The 10,011-nt window shown below is 42.5% G+C and overlaps 1 long non-coding RNA gene across 2 annotated transcripts; it reads right to left on the bottom strand.

The window, feature by feature from the left end:
- Positions 1-842: 842 nt before the first annotated feature.
- Positions 843-2,529, bottom strand: LOC141757930 (uncharacterized). Of its 2 annotated transcripts, none has more exons than XR_012591783.1 (3): positions 2,234-2,529; positions 1,760-2,185; positions 843-1,583 (listed from the first exon to the last, which is right to left on the bottom strand). It is a non-coding gene; the product is annotated as an uncharacterized LOC141757930 (long non-coding RNA). The 2 variants fall into 2 exon arrangements; XR_012591782.1 differs by having other exon boundaries at positions 847-1,583; positions 1,760-2,197; positions 2,258-2,521.
- Between the last annotated feature and the right edge of the window lie 7,482 nt (positions 2,530-10,011).

Raw genomic sequence — 10,011 nt, 5'->3', positions numbered from 1 at the left:
TAGTGATGTCACAGTGTTACCTGAAGTCCACCTGTAACCACACCCACTAGTGATGTCACAGTGTTACCTGAAGGCCACCTGTAACCACACCCAGTAGTAATGTCATAGTGTTACCTGAAGTCCACCTGTAACCACACCCACTAGTGATGTCACAGTGTTACCTGAAGTCCACCTGTAACCACACCCACTAGTGATGTCACAGTGTTACCTGAAGTCCACCTGTAACCACACCCAGTAGTGATGTCATAGTGTTACCTGAAGTCCACCTGTAACCACACCCACTAGTGATGTCACAGTGTTACCTGAAGGCCACCTGTAACCACACCCAGTAGTGATGTCATAGTGTTACCTGAAGTCCACCTGTAACCACACCCACTAGTGATGTCACAGTGTTACCTGAAGGACACCTGTAACCACACCCAGTAGTGATGTCACAGTGTTACCTGAAGTCCACCTGTAACCACACCCACTAGTGATGTCACAGTGTTACCTGAAGTCCACCTGTAACCACACCCACTAGTGATGTCACAGTGTTACCTGAAGTCCACCTGTAACCACACCCACTAGTGATGTCATAGTGTTACCTGAAGTCCACCTGTAACCACACCCACTAGTGATGTCACAGTGTTACCTGAAGTCCACCTGTAACCACACCCACTAGTGATGTCACAGTGTTACCTGAAGTCCACCTGTAACCACACCCAGTAGTGATGTCACAGTGTTACCTGAAGTCCACCTGTAACCACACCCACTAGTGATGTCACAGTGTTACCTGAAGTCCACCTTTAACCACACCCAGTAGTGATGTCACAGTGTTACCTGAAGGCCACCTGTAACCACACCCACTAGTGATGTCACAGTGTTACCTGAAGTCCACCTGTAACCACACCCACTAGTGATGTCACAGTGTTACCTGAAGTCCACCTTTAACCACACCCAGTAGTGATGTCACAGTGTTACCTGAAGGCCACCTGTAACCACACCCACTAGTGATGTCACAGTGTTACCTGAAGTCCACCTTTAACCACACCCAGTAGTGATGTCACAGTGTTACCTGAAGTCCACCTTTAACCACACCCAGTAGTGATGTCACAGTGTTACCTGAAGGCCACCTGTACATCACTGCAGAAAGCTGAGAATTGAATTGAATTCCAACAACTTGAATAGTTTTGAACTACTAAATATTAAACACACACTGTGAATTCAGACGGATGATTTAAAAAGTAAAATCCTTTAATGATTTCAATATAAAGTATTTAGTAGTGATTACATTTCAGACAATCAGCTGCGTATAAACTCTTTTAGTGATGACGTCTAAACACGTCTCCATGGTTACTAACAGAGAATAGTCTATAGATTAATGATAGTTTGGTTATTAGTAGCCTCCTATGTGTCACTTAAATAGAGTCCTTTGACTTCCTCTGTTTGATTAAACGGTGAAATGAACAATGAGATTAAAACCTGTTTTTTTTGTTAAAGTGGTTCCAAATGGGCCATTTTTTAAAAAACTGTCACGTTGAAGTGAAAATGTTTCTTCTCCTCGTTTGAACTGTAAAAACAACAGTGAGACAGAGAGAAGTGACCTTTAAAGAACTGTAAAAACAACAGTGAGACAGAGAGAAGTGACCTTTAAAGAACTGTAAAAACAACAGTGAGACAGAGAGAAGTGACCTTTAAAGAACTGTAAAAACAACAGTGAGACAGAGAGAAGTGACCTTTAAAGAACTGTAAAAACAACAGTGAGACAGAGAGAAGTGACCTTTAAAGGACCAGACAGGTGTTTTTATTCATCAACTTTACATCATGCTCATCTTGTTATTTCAACGTCTTTCTTACCTTCTCTTTCACGACAGTGTAAAATTAAACTTACGGTAAATCCTCTTCTTCTCTGAGAGTCGGATGTTCAGATTGATACCAGTCTAATGTCCGGACGCTAAACATGAAGTTACAGCTCCATGCGAGCGCTGCGGTGTGCCTTTGAAAATGTAGTTTAGCATGTTTGATTTGTAGTAAAAGAAGTAAAAACACCGGTGTGGCCCTTTAAATGTGTTTAGCATGTAGCGTTAGCTCTGGTGTGGATGAAGCGACCCTGCTGGCAGGCCTTTCAATAAAGCTGATCATGAGGAGGAATCTGACCTGAGAGCAGCGACTGAGTTCACGTCACATCCACGTCCTGTACCTGTACCTGTACCCATACCTGAACCTGTACCTGTACCTGGACCTATACCTGTACCTGAACCTGTACCCGTATCTGTACCTGTACCTGTACCCGTACCTGTATATATATGTAAGATATCTTTTTGTATGATACGGGCTAATATTGTATTTATTGTGGTAACTCTTCCTCACACTACGTTTCCTGATCCGACTGCTGAAGTATTTGATGTTGTGTATATTTATTGATCTCAGCTCAGAGTAGATAGAACTCTTCCTTCATCTCTTCGTTGTAGTGTATTATTATTAAGAGAGAGATGTGTTTGTGTTCCTCTGCTGCCGGTGTTGTGTCAATAAAACTGATTAAACTGTTTCAGTCTGTCGTCCTGTTTCACAAACACAGTAAATGTATTAGTATTTTTAATTTAGTCGTTTTTAACTCTTTCCATGCTGTAATGAGTTCTGTCTATAATTCAAGTGATGGTGTTTATTCATGGTCCCGTAGAGACGTTTTCTGATATGAACTCTGGTTATCGAACGAGGATTGGACCAAAACGTCGAGTTCTGTGTCCGTATTAATATGACTAACTATTTTGCTTCTAAAGACAACAGGAAAAAAAACTGTTAACACATCCAATTTAAACCTTTTAAGGCATTTGTGCGTTAGCGAGTCCATTTATAACGTTTTAAGGCATTTGTGCGTTAGTTCGTCCATTTATAACGTTTTAAGGCATTTGTGCGTTAGTTCGTCCATTTATAACGTTTTAAGGCGTTTGTGCGTGTTAGCTCGTCCAATTTTTCACATTTTAAGGCGTTTGTACGTTAGCTCATCCATTTATAACGTTTTAAGGCATTTGTGCGTTAGCGAGTCCATTTATAACGTTTTAAGGCGTTTGTGCGTGTTAGCTCGTCCATTTTAACGTTTTAAGGCATTTGTGCGTTAGCGAGTCCAATTTTTAACGTTTTAAGGCATTTGTGCGTTAGTGTCGTATCTTTTCTGCGACAGTGCTGTTGAAGTGATGATGAAGGATGCTCCGAGGACACTGTTCTTGCTGGTAAAATAGAGTTTATTACAAACAAGCCACACATGTCATACGGACGTCGCGAGCAGTCCGGAGGCCTCCAGTCGAATATGAAAGTCCTGCAGCTTGGGGGCCCGCGCCCACCTTATATCGGGTTCAGGCCCTCCAATCACCGAGCTAAGATATGAACTCATGTCTTAGGTATTCTCCTACATGTTTATCTTTCAGCCCCTGGCCTTTGCCCTACTTCTTTCACATATGTTTTTAATTAGGGGCCTCTCAGTCCGGCATCAGACCTGAAAATATACCACATATTCCCCCCTTCGAGACTTAACAAAGTCTCGAAAAAATAAGAGAAGAAACATACAGGTGTATTAACATGACAAATTTAACAACCTGTCCTTATTACCATTGAAACAACTTTATGGAGTATAAAAGTGAGAGTGAAAAACCTGTCAGGCAGCTAATCTTTCTTGAACAATGTATTAAACAATGTATACAGGAAAATTCTCTCACGGTCCCTCTGCCAAGGCGACCATACGTCGTACTCCATAACACTGACATGAGGAATTTTTAGCAATTTGTATATGGAAATGATTTAAGCAAATGCATATGGAACTCTCAGCAAATTAAAACAAAACAAATGTCCAAAGTCAGGCTGGTCGACCCATCGCACCCTTCTATGAACCTTTTCCTGCCTACCCCACTGTCCCTAAACATCGAGAAAAAGAAAAAGAAAACATCTGAGGTCCCATTACATTTAGAAACCATCATTTCTCAAGCATGTAATACACAAAAAGAAAATTCCTTTTTAATAACACTAAGGTAACATCTCAGAGAAAACATAAGACTGTATAACGCTGTAGTTTCTCAGCAGCCTTGACGCCGGTGTAGTATCGATGACGTCTTGACTCTGGATGTTGTATCGACAGTCCACGTTCAGAGTTCTTCAGGCCATTCGTATTTTCATGTTTGAAGTGTCTGAATCCATTCAGCCCATCGGAGTCCCTGACAATCCACCACCCTCACAGTGTTCTTCCCCCAGAATGTTCTAGAATGAAAGAAAAGAAAACCAGTATCTTTTGCATACAGAACAGATACAAATTTAAACATCAAACTCAGAATAAGAACACTTTTATAAGTAAAAATGTGAAATTAGAAATCATAAATGTGAAATTAATCATATTGTTCATAAATGTCCATTAATCATATTGTTCATATTAGAAATCATAAATGTGAAATTAATCATATTGTTCATTTGTTGCCATACCCCCCCTTCGAGACTAAACAAAGTCTCGAAAGAGCAACACAACATCAACACTACAAACTACACAAGCAAAAACAGAGGTAAATAATATGATTATGTTTTAAAATGGATATTCCTCCATCACTTCGATCTTCATTGCGTCATCCTCTTCCACGTCCGTGTCAGCTTCGTGTAATAATGGCATCAACGTTTGATCGTCGGGCAGCACAACTCCAACCCATTTAATTATCATGGCCTTTGCAAAGGTCAACAACATCGTGCAAAAACAAAACATCACGCACAACGACAGAACGAGCGCTACCAAAACCTGAACTAACACTGCTCCTAGTGGCCCCAATTTATCCCGCAACCAAGCATTTGCAGACCATCCCGCGTCTTCTGATGGGCCAAACGCATCTCTTATGAGCTTCAATGCCCCTATGACACTAGTCATATTATCAGAACTATCGGGAATCAAAGTGTAGCAAGCATCTCCTGTTAAATTTAAAGCAACACATAAGCCCCCTTGTTTGGCCAAAATATAATCAAGAGCCATGTCATGTTTCAGCAACGTCAGTCTGTGACTTCTCTGGGTGTTTGACAACAATTCGAAACCTCTTATGGTTTCGTTCGCAAAGCCTTGCAAGGTGTAGGTAATGTTGTCGATGTGATCTGCCAAGAACGTCACACCATACCATGGAAAAAATCCTATACCCCACTTCTCTCCTAAACTTATTCTCCAATGGAAGGATTCCAACTTGTGAAACTGTGCCAACTCACGTTTTCTCCTACTACTTGAAGCGACATCAGATTGGACCCCCTCTGTCCCTACTCCCTTCTGGATAGTAAGAACCTCATATGGAAGTTTCAACAGTGACATATAACAGCATCCTGTCCACCCATATGGTAGAAATATGTATGCCTTATTACCACAGACCCACCAAATATCCTTGAAATTCCCTATAGTCACATTCCCTGGCAATATCTGGTTATGTACCCTCAAAATTGTCTTCTTTTTGTGTTGTGATGCCTGAAAAGACGCTTCATACGAATCATTACTATTCCCACGTTCCATTTTACCCAAGTCCATCATATATTTATCACACTTTGATAACCCCATAAACGTTCCCGGCCCTTCATGAGTTGTATTTGAACAAAAACAGCTGGTAGCTCCCCCTGCTGTCACCTCCATTATATCAGGGACCGCTGTTCTGATATCTTCATGCTGATCACGTATATTTACATATGGTAAACCTGCCACCCAAGAACAAGTCAATCTAGGCTTAAAAAGGTTCATTGCTAAAGCCATCACTTTATCCACTGATGATTGCTGTTGATACAAGAGCCATGATAATGCATAATTTTGACACATAGTGGTTAGTGGTTCTGGTATAGTCTCTAAAATCGAAGGCCATGAGCTTGGCGATCGGATTTTCACCAGATACGGACCATCCGTTTTCACAACCGATCTTACGGAGTGGGTTACTTGCTGAAACCATAAGTTCCTACCTGCCCACGGGTCTGCGATTTGTAACACTGAAGGATCAAACCCAAATGCCTTCCATTTAGTGTCTCTCTTCTGCAATACATGGTTCTGTTCAAACATCTCCTGTGATATCTGATCTGAGTCAACAAACTCCTTTCCCATATCTAAAATATTCCTCTGAACAGTCTCAGATGAATTTCCAACCTTCACTTCCTCAATCTCCTTCCTACTACCCACACTAATCCCCATCTCCAACATAGACTTCCGTCTCTCATTTACCATCTCTTTCACTTTCAAGGATACTTTATCAAGTGTCTGTGTCACATTCTCCAATTTCCTAGGCGTTAATATTACCGCCAAGGCAGTACTCTGATTGGAAGCATTATCATTATTTATTGATTTCAAATTTAAAGTAGCAGCCTCTGAGCTGGACGTAGATGACTCTACATCCTTTTCTTCTATCCTCTGTTCTCTAACTTCAACAATGTCATTGCTTCTGTTCACTCTAGGCTCTATTTTTGACACTTGCTTCTCGACTAAATTAACCACATCCTTAAAGGTCCAAGATGTCATATTAGGTGTCTGCGTTGTATTTACAAATGTCGTAGATGCCACGGATGTCGTCACTGTTGTAACATTCATCCCCTTTGAAGTCATAATTAGAGTAGTAGCCAGAGTCGGTGTATGAACATTCTTAGTTGTTTTTGGAACTAATGTAACAAGCTTTATCTGTGTACTAATCACCTTTGGAGTGGTTACTGTAGTAAATTGTTTCTGAACTTCTTTAGTACCCCTAGAAACTCCAATAGGCCCCAAATCTTTTATCAGGAGTGACACTCTACGAGTCACACGACCTGTGATCCAATAATTTTGATATGGAACAAATTTAAACTCCGGATCTTCATAAGAACACATGTATTCTCCTTCGTCTTCCCGAGTAACGTTACGCAGGACAAGGGAACAATCATCTTTAATTTTTATCCACCTAACCTCATTAAACAAAATATACTTCCTCTGACCACGAGGCACAACGTCATCGTCCGGTCTTGTCAACAACAAATCTTCACCACGACTATTTTCCCATTTGGGAAACAAGTTCCCTCCATTATTCCATCTCCCACACTGACAAGGAAGGTAAGCTGTTCCTCCTACCCTAGCTCTGATCACAGTACTCAAATGAGGTGACGTTATAGATATCACCTGAGGCGCCTTTGTAGTTACATGTGACGCATTTATACTTTCAATAGCTTTTGCCATTGAAGGAGTAGATTTCTCTTCCATCTGTCCAGCTTTCGTCTGGAGAGTTGATGTCATCGTTGTCAATTCTCTTGTTTCCCCAACCTCTTGTGAATCTATACTCTTATTCCCCCCTAGTATTACTAGAGACACCACGCGAACTCCAAATCCTAGCTCGGACAGCTCACTTCCAATATGTCGATCGTAAAAAGAACACCTGTAATCACCTTGATCTTCCTGTTGAGGCTTATATACATAGAGACTACAGTCTCCCTCAACCTTCACTCTCCTTTTGTCATTAACTAATGTATACTTCCCTAATGGTACTGTCTCTGACAGATCTAGGATCTTACCATGGTTATCTTCCCACTGAACTCTGAGTTTCCCTTTACCACTGTTTTCTTCTGTACACTGACATGGAAGCCTACCTGACTGTCCCAAGGTTACTTCAACCCTGGTTCTAATAACGGTCTGGTTTGACTCTTCTCCTAACTGGTCTCGGGCTCCTTGGTCTGGCTGGATCCCTGGGTTGTCCTGCAGCGGAGTCACCGCCCTTTGATATCTCTGGCGCTGTGCAGGCAACTGAAATAGGCCCTGCTGGGTCTGGGACATGTTGAAAGACAATGTCTCTAAATCTTCTGTCCTGTCCATCAACTGCCGAGTCATTTCTGGCATCATCAGGAATGTGTACAGAAACATCAACATTGTCCACAACCTGGGTGATCTCTCCTTCTGAATTCTGACTCTGGGGATTTTCATGCATCTGCCCTTCGGCTGCCTGTTCTCCCTCATTTTGTTCCACAGAGTCATCTCGACTCTGTGTGGGTTGTACCTCTTCTCTGGGTGCTTTGACGCAGTGCGATAAATGATACCAAGTTGGAGACCCCTTAACCTGGACCGCGGTTCCAGTACTGCGAACCACTTCAAACGGTCCCTCACGGCGTTCGTTATACCACTTCCGTCTAAACACCTTCACGAACACCGTGTCTCCAGGTTGCACTGTGATCCTTTTTTGCGCATCGAGCTTCTCCTGCACCTCCTCCTTAGTTTGCCTGTCAGACACATATGTGGATATTCTTTTATGTAGATTAACCATGTATGTGACATACGTTTGCATTTCATCTTCCAAAAGGGCCAAACTTGGACCTTTACCACTTGTCCGCAGACAAGGCGTTGGCATCAGTCTTCCTGTAACCAACTCATGAGGTGTCATATGTAAATCGCGGAGCTCACTAGAGCGACATACCATTAACGCCAATGGAAGTGCTGCAATCCAGTTTAACCCCGTGTGCTGGCATATTTTGACAATACGATTCTTCAGAACCCCATTCATTCTCTCGCAGATTCCTTGACTACGTGGGCTATAGATTGCCCCAAGACGCTGTTTGATTCCTAGTTTTTGCAAAATCAATTTCACCGTCTTATCCACAAACTCTTTCCCATTGTCTGAGGATATTCGATCTGGAAGTCCCCACCTGCTTATGACCTCTCTGCATAAGAACTTGGCAACCGATTGAGCATCCTTTCGTTTTGTTGGACAGGCCTCAGGCCATCGTGAAAATCTGTCCACCACGACTAGCATGTACCTTTTCCCTTCAATCGGTTTTATCATGTCAACATATTCTATAACTAGTTCCCGCATAGGACCTCTTGGAGTTGGGATGTGGCCAGGAGGAACCGGCACTCCCCTCCGAACATTGTTTTTCAGACAGATAGTACACCTGCCTATGACATAATCAATCTGTTCAAGCAAACATGGTGCCCAAAAACCATACTCTTTCGTGATCTTTCTCTTCACTTCCCCCCTTGCAACGTGAGCTAAGCCATGCGCCTCCTGAATCATCAGACCCAACAGGTCTGGAGGTGATAGTACCAGCCCCTCATGAGTTCTCCAAAGTCCAGTAGAATCTCGGGTGGCACCTCGGTCTAGCCACAACTGTTTGTCCATTTCAGGAGCAGCTTCCTGCATTAAAATCACATCTTTGAGTGTAATTTTGTCTTCCAAGTTCACTTCATGCGTGACGAGGAGAACTTTGCCCAATTTATCTGCTCCAGTGACTGCTTTTGCAGCTTCATCAGCCGCTCTGTTCCCTTGTGAAACCCTTGACGCATCCTTCTTATGTGCCGCACATTTAGCTATTGCTATTTCTTTAGGCTTCATCATAGCATGCAACAATTTCATGATCTGGGCGTGATGCTGTATCGGCGAACCATCCGTTTTCTTAAACCCTCGGTTCTTCCACACTGCTCCAAACAAGTGGCACACATTATGTGCATATGCAGAGTCAGTGTATATCGTCACTCGCTTCCCTTCTGCCAACAAACATGCTTCAGTTAGCCCCACCAGCTCAGCAAGTTGTGCAGATGCAGGCTGTGGTATCTCTTCAGCCTTCTCAACTGTAAATCCAGTTCCTTGGGCTTTTACTATCGCATAGCCGGCCCTTAATTTATCGCCCACACGATAACAAGACCCATCAGTCCAATACTCCAGGTCTACCACATGCAATGGGAGAGCTTGTAAATCTGATCTAAGCCTAGAGTATTTCTCTGCTTCTTGAACACAATCGTGTGGCTCACCGTCTTCTGGAGTTGGCAAATTCTCTGCTGGATTTACCGTAACACACCTTGCTAGGGTAACATCTTCCTGCTCTAAGAGCCTATGATAGTCTCTGAGCCTAGACATGGTCAAGTTGTTCTTACCATAGTTCAAAAGATTTCTTAGACTATGATGTGTAAGAATTGTCACTGGATAACCCATTGTTACAGATGATGCTTTATTGTACATTAGAGAAACTCCCACCATAGCTCTGTAACACAGTGGTAACCCTAGCTCTACTTCTGAATAAGCCGTGGAGTAATACGAAATA

The sequence above is a fragment of the Sebastes fasciatus genome, chromosome 19, assembly GCF_043250625.1.
Source record: "Sebastes fasciatus isolate fSebFas1 chromosome 19, fSebFas1.pri, whole genome shotgun sequence".
NCBI lineage: Eukaryota > Metazoa > Chordata > Actinopteri > Perciformes > Sebastidae > Sebastes > Sebastes fasciatus.
This window is presented reverse-complemented; position numbering and strand designations above follow the sequence as displayed.